Below are 10,486 nucleotides of genomic sequence, written 5' to 3' on the forward strand. Positions count from 1 at the left end.
ATTTTGCTAAGTAGGCGAGAGAGGAACAGAGAAATGACGTATTAAGGGTGGGGAAATTACTCTTCCTTCTACTATCTTCCCGATTCCGCATGGGAGATTGTTTTGATTATTAGTTGGTTACGAAATTTTAAAGTGTAAGCGTTGTGTTATTCAAGTGTTACAGAAGAGAGCGTCTATCCTCTGGTAAGGTTAAAATTGTGTTACATTTTTATAATGAATAATTAATTACAATTAGTTACTTTCTTTGCATGTTTTTTACATTTTCCAATCGGTGTTTAAAATTGTTTTCAATATTAAAGCTCTTTTAAATTAGAACATGGGTGAAAATGTCCGTCCTCTGGCTGTCTTTCCTCTGGCTATTCTGCTGCCAGAGGAAGGACAGCCAGAGACAGAGGAAAGACCATGAGCGAATTAGCGCTCTGAAAACAACATAATATATTACTAGCTCATGCCCGCAAGCTTTGCTTTGATTAATATTTCCTATTATCTTGATCTTTCTCTCCTTTTCCTTCTGTTTTATCTCATTTCAGCTTCAAACTAAGATTCAATCAACTTAATCAACTTTGAGCCTACAGCCTAGATTCCTAGAAGACGAATATGTTCCGAGATTGGTGACTTCTTCATCAAGCAAAAATATCCCCATATCAAAGCATTCATGTGGAATTACTCGGAAGCAGGCCATGGAAAAGGCGCTCCGGATGGTATAGGAGGTGTATGCAAAAGAACGGCTGATCGAATTGTCGGGGAAGGCAAGGACATCACCACATCACAGATGTTGATGAACGTGTTGCAATAAAATGTAAAAGGAGTAAAATTTTTTTTTGGGGGCAGAAAGTGGTGGGCGTGAAGAAGAGCATGGGGCAGAAAGTGGTGGGTTTGAAGAAGAGCATGGGGCAGAAAGTGGTGGGTTTGAAGAAGAGCATGGGGCAGAAAGTGGTGGGTTTGAAGAAGAGCATGGGGCAGAAAGTGGTGGGTTTGAAGAAGAGCATGGGGCAGAAAGTGGTGGGTTTGAAGAAGAGCATGGGGCAGAAAGTGGTGGGTTTGAAGAAGAGCATGGGGCAGAAAGTGGTGGGTTTGAAGAAGAGCATGGGGCAGAAAGTGGTGGGTTTGAAGAAGATCTTCCCACAACGACGAAACGACGGGCGACCGTGTCACCAGTTGACGTTGGCATCGCAAACGGGGCCCGTTACCTTTTTGTCCCGTTTTTTTCTCCCTCGAAACCGCGAAACGGTTTTTTGTGTGAAGTTTTTTTTTTGGAAAAAATTTCCGCGTATTTTTTTGGACTACCTACCTACCCGTCTAACTGTTTATGATTTTTCTATACTATTTTTGTGGGATTTTTAAAAGTTCTATATTTTACTCATTTTATTTTTCCCGCCTCCTACCTCCTACTTGACCAAATTATGGGTCTTAGACAGCCGGATCTCATATTCCGAAATTCTAAAGTGACCATTTAATTTTCAAGTATTCTTGTGTCCGATACGTAATATACCTAGGTGTTTGGGCGTTTTTTGAGTGTGTTTAAATTGTGTTTCAAGTGACTGGTTCGAACCAAATCAAACAGTAGGTATGTGCCTAATAAAGAGATAAAATAAATACCTAACTAAAATGGATGTTTCGTGTTTCTAATTTCTAATGTAGGTAGGAATCTAGGAATAATTTACCCACCTTTATTTAAATATTTAAATTTGTGGCGGTGAAACAGCATTTTTAAGGTCCCTTATGTCTGTCCTCTAAGTGCTAGGTCGAGGGTTCCATTCCTGCCCTGGGCGGATTTTATCCTAACCAGTTAAAGTTCGTTCGCGAACGGCTTGGTTTTTACTTTTCTTATTCTATAGGAAGGAAAGTAATGTAATCGGGTCAAATTTTCGATGGTCAGTTTTTAGTGTCAAAACACGTTTTGAGGTCCCTAGAGCTTCAGCCATTGGTCCGTGTGTGTGTGTCCGTGTGTCTGTCTGTCTGTAAACAAAATATCTCGAGAACGGTAAGAGCTAGAGACTTGAAATTTTGTATGTAGCTGTCAAATGTGACAAGGATGCGACACGAAACGATTTTGGTTAAGACCGGTGCAACGGTTGGCATCATTTTACCGTTTTTTGGCCGTTTTCGGTGTAATTTAACAATATCTCCGGAACGGTATAAGTTAGAGACTTGAAATTTGGTATGTAGTTCACAAATGTGACAAGGATGCAACACAAACGTTTGGTTGAGATGATTGCTGCGCTTGGCTGTATTTTGACCGCTTTTGGACAGATTTCGACCGTTTTTTGGCGGTTTTCAGCTATAGCGACAAAATGGTTAGAGTTTCTATTTTTTGTTAAAATTTGACTCCGGACACAAAACACCCCTAAAAAACGCTGTTTGGAAATATTTACCCAAACGTAAATTTCCGAATACCTAGATCAGTTGCGCTTTGCGCTTAGGTAGGTACTTGTACAAAAATAATAGCAAGAGCGTTCATATTCAAAGTTTGTTCCTATAGGCCTATAGCATACAGAGCGTACTGTATAGGTAAGTATAGGTAACAGTTATTTTTGGTCACCCTGTTCGTTATATACTTATTTATTTACTTTATGGTCTCAAGTATATAGGTTCAATCTCAGGTACCGCGGACGCAACTCGGATGACCTTTTTTTGAGTTGGGACGCAAATCGGATGATTTGGGATTCTCGGACTTTTCTGGTGCTCCTCCTGCCAGGCATTCCCCGGTCTCCTGCGTTACCTATCACCTGAAAATCGCGAAAGGAAGATAGGCGCTATCATATCACATAGGTACCTACCCTTCATAACAACCTACATAATATCTACCTTTTTTTTTTGACAATACTTTCTTTATTTTATTTTGAACATTTTAAATTACAATTGAATACAATACCTAAATTGAAAAATAGAGACAAAAAAGTGGGCTATTTATAATACCTAAATATAAGTTTGGTACCTACTTTAAAGAGTTCTTAATAAGATATTTTAATTGAAATTAAAGTGCTCTACAGCCCATTCAACTAAAGTAAGTTGGTGTCGGACTGTAGTTGTTACCTATAGGTAAAACTACGTAGGTAGGTATTATGGAATTTAGAGTAAAGGCCGTGGGTTTGGTATTGGTTGATAAATTTTGAAAAATGGGCTCGGAAAATGCGTAAGGTAAATGGGTAGGTAACATTCACAATAAATTTTACCTCTGGTAATTTTAATGCCAGACCTAATGATATCTACCTACCTTTTACATATTATTATTAGGGGTGGCCATTGGCACCGTCGCAGTTTCGAGTAATATTTTTCTGTCAAATTGGAGAGAGTGTGGGGTTCGATACCCAAATAAATTGAAAATGCCAGCCTAGTTTTTTTTTTTTTTTTTTTTTTTTTTTTACATTTGATACATATTAAGTATACAGGGTGCGCCAGAATAACACTGACAACGGCTCAGGGTAGGTAGATTTCATCATTTTCAACAAGGTTCTGTGGGTCATTTTCCCAACTTCGACTTCGTTTCCGAGAAAAGTCCAAAAAACCACTTTTTAAAAAAAATCACACACCTTGTGTCGGCTTTTAGGTCATAGCTTTTTCAATTCAATCGATAAACTGTTTCTGGTAAAACCACGAGCCAGAGCACAAAGTTTTGATAAGAATACACCTGAAACCCGATTTCCAAAGCTCAGGTGTGATCTGTTTTTTCAAGCTCGAAAAAATTTACGAAAATTTACGAAAAAAAAATCGGACAGATTTTTACGTTACGAAACACGCGGTTTTTGCCCGAGAAAACTTTAGTCCCTTTTCATCCTACTCTCTATCTCTTTTCTTCCCTTCTCTCTCCTTTTTTTCTCTCTGTCCTTTTCTCTTTTCTCTTTCTCCTATTTTTTTTACATGTTACCTAACCCTTAGGACACCTTTTTCTCTCCCTCTCTTCCTATTTGTCTCTTATTCCTTCTCTTTCTCCCTTTTATTTAATCCCTCTTTTCTCCTTTTCCTTCCATTTATCGGTATCTATTTCTTTCCTTTTTCCAATTTCACACGTGCTTATAGGACGTCTCTCTCTCTCTCTTCCCTCTTTTCATCTCTGTCTCCCTTTTATTTAATCCCTCTCCCGGCCTTTTTAACATTTCTTTCCCTCTCTCCATTTTCACACGTGCTTATAGGACAATTCTCTCTCTCTCTCTCTCTTTCTCTTTCTCTCTCACTGTCTCTCTCTCTCTCTTTTACTTTCCATTTTTCCTTTAAATCCCTTTTCGTCTATTTCTGTCCCTGTCTGTAGTTTTTCCTTTTTCTCTTCTCTTTTCTCTCTCCCTCCTTCCTTCTATCTGTCACTTTTGCTTTCCCACATTCTCTTTTTTTTCTTTTTTTTTTTTACACGTGGCCTAACCAATGGACACCTCTTTCTCCCTCTTTTTCCATCCCTTGCTCCCTCTCTATCTCTCCCTCTCTCTCTCATCTCTCCCTCTCTCTCTCTCATCTATCTATCTACTTATCTTTCCCTCTCTTCTTCTCTCTTAAAAAGGGGTTTCACCCCTTTCTCTACCTCTGGTGCTTCCCTCTATCTCCCTTTCTTTTTATCATTCTCTCTCTCTCTCTCTCTCTTTCTTTCTATCTTTCTCTTTCTATCTCTCTCCTTTTCACCCCTTCTCTCTCTCTTTCTCTCCTTTATCTTTTAATCTTTCTACAGGTATTCAGCCCACATTATGTTCAATTGCTCCTTCTCTCTCTCTCTCTCTCTCTCTCTCTCTCTTTCTTTCTATCTTTCTCTTTCTATCTCTCTCCTTTTCACCCCTTCTCTCTCTCTTTCTCTCCTTTATCTTTTAATCTTTCTACAGGTATTCAGCCCACATTATGTTCAATTGCTCCTTCTCTCTCTCTCTCTCTCTCTCTCTCTCTCTCTTTCATTTTCACACAAAATCCCAAGCTTTGTTATTTTCCTTCCTCGCCAGAAAAGTTTCCCGCGCTTGCGTCGAAAATTCCCGTTTTTCCCCCTCCTCGGACTTTCCCCCCGCGTCGCGCGCCCATTTTCCCCGCAAATTTTTGCACACACACAAGGGGGGGGGAATTTATCTTCCCACAACGACGAAACGACGGGCGACCGTGTCACCAGTTGACGTTGGCATCGCAAACGGGGACCGTTACCTTTTTGTCCCGTTTTTTTCTCCCTCGAAACCGCGAAACGGTTTTTTGTGTGAAGTTTTTTTTTTGGAAAAAATTTCCGCGTATTTTTTTGGACTACCTACCTACCCGTCTAACTGTTTATGATTTTTCTATACTATTTTTGTGGGATTTTTAAAAGTTCTATATTTTACTCATTTTATTTTTCCCGCCTCCTACCTCCTACTTGACCAAATTATGGGTCTTAGACAGCCGGATCTCATATTCCGAAATTCTAAAGTGACCATTTAATTTTCAAGTATTCTTGTGTCCGATACGTAATATACCTAGGTGTTTGGGCGTTTTTTGAGTGTGTTTAAATTGTGTTTCAAGTGACTGGTTCGAACCAAATCAAACAGTAGGTATGTGCCTAATAAAGAGATAAAATAAATACCTAACTAAAATGGATGTTTCGTGTTTCTAATTTCTAATGTAGGTAGGAATCTAGGAATAATTTACCCACCTTTATTTAAATATTTAAATTTGTGGCGGTGAAACAGCATTTTTAAGGTCCCTTATGTCTGTCCTCTAAGTGCTAGGTCGAGGGTTCCATTCCTGCCCTGGGCGGATTTTATCCTAACCAGTTAAAGTTCGTTCGCGAACGGCTTGGTTTTTACTTTTCTTATTCTATAGGAAGGAAAGTAATGTAATCGGGTCAAATTTTCGATGGTCAGTTTTTAGTGTCAAAACACGTTTTGAGGTCCCTTCAGCCATTGGTCCGTGTGTGTGTGTCCGTGTGTCTGTCTGTCTGTAAACAAAATATCTCGAGAACGGTAAGAGCTAGAGACTTGAACAGGTGAACATTTTATAAAATATAAAACCTTGCTTGAATTAAAAAAAAGATAGATAATATTATGTACAGGTACATACCTATTTATTATACAGGGTGTTTATAAAGTTGGCAAAATCACCTTTTTAAGATCTCGCGCACGAATGACAACTCAAAACAGCTTATTTTTGTGATCTGAATCAAAGCCGTGGCCCCCGGTTTAACTCTTGGATTAAGGAAGCTGATTTATTGATTTTTAAAAATTAGAATAGGAGGACGAGAGAGAGAAAGGATAGTGAAAACAGAGAGAGAGAGAGAAAGGATAGTGAAAACAGAGAGAGAGAAAGGATAGTGAAACAGAGAGAGAGAGAGAAAGGATAGTGAAAACAGAGAGAGAGAAAGGATAGTGAAAACAGAGAGAGAGAAAAAGGATAGTGAAAACAGAGAGAGAGAGAGAGAGAGAAAGGATAGTGAAAACAGAGAGAGAGAGAGAGAGAGAGAGAGAGAGAGAGAGAAAGGATAGTGAAAACAGAGAGAGAGAGAAAGGATAGTGAAAACACAGAGAGAGAGAAAGGATAGTGAAAATAGAGAGAGAGAGAGAAAGGATAGTGAAAACAGAGAGAGAGAGAGAGAGAGAGAGAAAGGATAGTGAAAACAGAGAGAGAGAGAGAGAGAGAGAAAGGATAGTGAAAACAGAGAGAGAGAGAAAGGATAATGAAAACAGAGAGAGAGAGAAAGGATAGTGAAAACAGAGAGAGAGAGAAAGGATAGTGAAAACAGAGAGAGAGAGAGAAAAAACAGAGTGAGAGAGGAAGAGAGAGAGAAAACAGAGTGAGAGAGAGATCGGGTTCAAAGATAAAAAAAAGATTGTGTAAATAAGCAAAAGCGAGAAAAAATAGAGAGAGAAGTAAGTGGAAATACATATAAATAAGTACTTGGCAAGTATTAGTCATGATTAAAGAGAGAGAGAGAGAGAGAGTTTTAAGAAAGAACTACTTTTTTTTGGTGGCAATTTTTCTGGATTATTCAACCTCGTTCTGTGTGCGCTTCTTTCTGGATTTTCAACTGAAATGTTTCCGGATGTTCCACCTGAATATGCTTCATCTTGAATGCCTTGTTCTGCGGGCACCCTTAGAGTGAAATGGTAAGGCGGAAATCTTTTTTTTTAAACATATCGTTTTCTTTGTCCAGGTTTATCATAGTTGACCTCGACGATGTGGACAGGGAAGAGGACATGATATTTGAATTAGAGGACGAGGATCTCATGGAGGAGGAGGGAGGAAAACCAACAGGTAGCAGTGGAGGTGGAGGAGGTGGAACAGTGAAGAAATCCACGAGCAGCGAAAACAACGTGTGTCCGGAGTGCAAGAAGACCTTCTCCTCAGCACATCATATGAAGGTAAGTGGCGACTCCCTGGTCGAGTGGTTATCACACTAGGGTTGCACGCAGGAGGTCCGGGTTCGATTCCCGGCGGGGCCGAGGTTTTTTCGGCTTTGTGCTTGGAGTTCGGGGTGCACTCAGCTTCGTGAGGACAATTGAGTAGCTACTTTAATCGAGTAGCGACCAGTGGCGGGATTGCCCGTGTAAAAAGAAAAATTATATGATATGTCAGAAATAGTACAGGAGGCTCTTAGTAATGCTGTGATATCCACAAAAATTGTGAAGAACCTCTCAGCTTCACCACAAATAAATCATGATTTAGATTTAGAACTTAGAAAACGGAATACCATGTCAAGTACCAATAATAAAATTGCTAAATAAGAAGAGAGTAGGTCTTTACTTGACTAAAATAAACGGATTTATTGACGTGAAGAGTCAATTTAGTCCTGAGGACGGCATCCTGAGATGTTGAAACATGTTGACTCATTTCCATCCACAAATTCGTTTATTTTAGTCAAGTGAAGACCTACTCTCTTCCTATTTTAGAACACCCTGTATATGGGTATGTATGTATCACCCTGTAAGTATTGTAACACATCAAGCATTGTGACATGAATAGGTAGAGAACATTTCCGTTATTCAATTTGTCAAATGGACATCTCCTGTCTCTTTTTATAACCTTTTATACCCCTTTTTTTGCATTCTACCTAACCCTTAGGACACCTATTTCTCTCTCTTTTCATCCTACTCTCTATCTCTTTTCTTCCCTTCTCTTTCCTTTTTTTCTCTCTGTCCTTTTCTCTTTTCCCTCTCTCCTGTTTTTTTACATGTTACCTAACCCTGAGGACACCTATTTCTGTCTCAATTAAAAAAAGGTAGAACAGGAGGAGAAGAAGAAGAAGGAGAGAAAGAGGAATAAACTAAGGAAGAAGAAAATGGAGGAGGAAGAGAGGAAAAAGGAGGAGGAGAGAAGAAGAAGAGTGAGGAATGAAAATAATAAGCTAAATAGGAAGAGGTGAAGAAAAAGAAGGAGGAGGGGGAGGAGGAGGAGGAGGACAAGAAGAAGGAATAGGAGAAGAAGAATAAATAAGAGGCGGAGGAGGAGGAGGAAATTTAAGAGAAGAAGAATTAAAATAAGGTAGAACAGAAGGAGGAGAAGAAGGAGAGAAAGAGGAATGAATTAAGGAAGAAGAAAATGGAGGAGGAAGAGAGGAAGAAGGAGGAGGAGAGAAGAAGAAGAGTGAGGAATGAAAATAATAATAAGCTAAATAGGAAGAGGTGAAGAAAAAGAAGGAGGAGGGGGAGGAGGAGGAGGACAAGATGAAGGAATAGGAGAAGAAGAATAAATAAGAGGAGGAGGAGAAGGAAATTTAAAAGAAAAAGAATTAAAATAAAGAAGAACAGGAGGAGGAGAAGAAGAAGAAGAAGAAGAAGAAGAAGAAGGAGAGAAAGAGGAATGAATTAAGGAAGAAGAAAATGGAGGAGGAAGAGAAGCAGAAGGGGAGGGGAAGAAGAATATGGAGGAGGAGGAGGAGAAATAAAATAAGCCAAATAGGAAGATAAGAAGGAGGAGGAGGAGGAAAAGAAGGGACAAGAGAATATAAGACCCGTTAAATAATTATCATTAAGGAAGAGAGAGGGAGAGAGAGAGAAATACCTACTCGGAAATCAAGAAATAGAAGACTTAGTGGTAAGGCTAGTTAAAGAAAGAGGAAGAGCAGGAAAAAAAAGGTAAGAAGAAGAAGGAGGAGGAGAAAAATAGAAGGAAGAGAAAGAGGAAGTAAAACAAGGTTTAACAGGAGGGGAAGCAGAAAATAGAGGAGAAGGAGGAGAAATTGAAATAAGCTGAATAGGAAGAGGTGAAGAAGAAAGCGAAAGGAGGGGAGTTCGAAAAAAGGAGGCAGGGAGGAAAAGCTAAAGAAGAGACAGAGGAAAAGAAGGAAGAAGGAGGGGAAGAGAATATGACAGGTTAAATAATTAAGGAAGAGAGAGAGGAATGTTAGAAAATCCAGAAATAGTAGAAGACTTAGTGGTAAGAAGGATGTAAAGAGATGTAAAGAGGTAATAAGAGAAGAAGAAGAAGAAGAAGAAGAAGAAGAAGAAGAAGAAGAAGAAGAAGAAGAAGAAGAAGAAGAAGAAAGAGGAAAAGAAGAAGACAACGACGAACTGTTAGTAGAAGATAGAAAGAGAGAGAGAAAAAGAGAGAAAGAGAGAGAGAGAGATGGCAAAAACGAAAGGACTTTGAGAGTTTAATTTTAAGAAAATATTTGCTTTAATTATTGCTCGAGTAAAGGTTTTCCCCTGGTTTGTACGTAGGTAAATATGTGAAAATTTAAACTTATATAGGGAGACGTGGGGTAAGTTGTAACCCCATTTGTAAGACAGAGTGGGGGGAGAGAGAGAGAGAGTGGGAGATTTAATGAGAGGAGGATAGAGATTGTGGCCAAATAGAGAAAGAGAGAGAGAGAGAGAGCTTACTAACCCATATTTTGGGGCAGTTGCCCCCACACCTAAGCCTTAGAGTGGGCTTTTTGTGTAGAGAGAGAGAGAGAGAGAGAGAGAGAGAGAGAGAGAGAGAGAGAGAGAGAGAGAGAGAGAGAGAGAGAGGGATAGAGAGAGAGAAAGGAAGGAAGACATAAAGAGGAGGAAAAGGAGAAAATATGAAGAGAAAGAGGAGAGGAGGGAGAATAGAAAGATAGATAAAGAAACAGAGGGATTAGGATAAAGGAAGAATAGAGAGAGAGAGAGAGAGAGAGAAAGAGAGAGAGAGTGAGGGAGAGAAAGCTTAAAATGGAAATCCCTGAAACCAATGTAGTTTCTGCCTCTTCTAATTAATTTGAATGAAATGTTGAGCACAATAGGAGAGAGAGAGAGAGAGAGAGAGAGAAATATTTACTGAGAGGGTGTGTGTGAGAGAGACGGGGAGATTTAATGAGAGAGGAGGCTAGATATTGTGGTCAAATAGAGAAAGAGAGAGAAAAAGAGAGAAGAGGATCTCTCCCTCTCTCTCCGGCTCACAATAGAGAAATAGAGAGAGAATGAGAGAGATGGAATAACAGAGAGAGGTAGATAAAGAGGAGGAAGGAAAGAAAAGAGAAAAAGAGAGAAGAGGATCTCCCTCTCTCTTTCTCTCTCTCTCTCTCTCTCTCTCTCTCTCTCTCTCTCTCTCTCTCTCTCTCTCTCTCTCCCTCTCACTCTCTCTTTTTCTC

The 10,486-nt window shown here is 39.4% G+C and overlaps 1 long non-coding RNA gene across 1 annotated transcript; it reads left to right on the forward strand.

Moving 5' to 3' along the window:
- Positions 1-17: 17 nt before the first annotated feature.
- LOC113472247 lies at positions 18-811 on the forward strand. The gene is made up of 2 exons (XR_003394648.1): positions 18-183; positions 531-811. It is a non-coding gene; the product is annotated as an uncharacterized LOC113472247 (long non-coding RNA).
- Positions 812-10,486: the final 9,675 nt, after the last annotated feature.

This window comes from Diaphorina citri, unplaced genomic scaffold, assembly GCF_000475195.1.
Source record: "Diaphorina citri unplaced genomic scaffold, Diaci psyllid genome assembly version 1.1 scaffold4490, whole genome shotgun sequence".
In the NCBI taxonomy this organism is placed as follows: Eukaryota; Metazoa; Arthropoda; class Insecta; order Hemiptera; family Psyllidae; genus Diaphorina; species Diaphorina citri.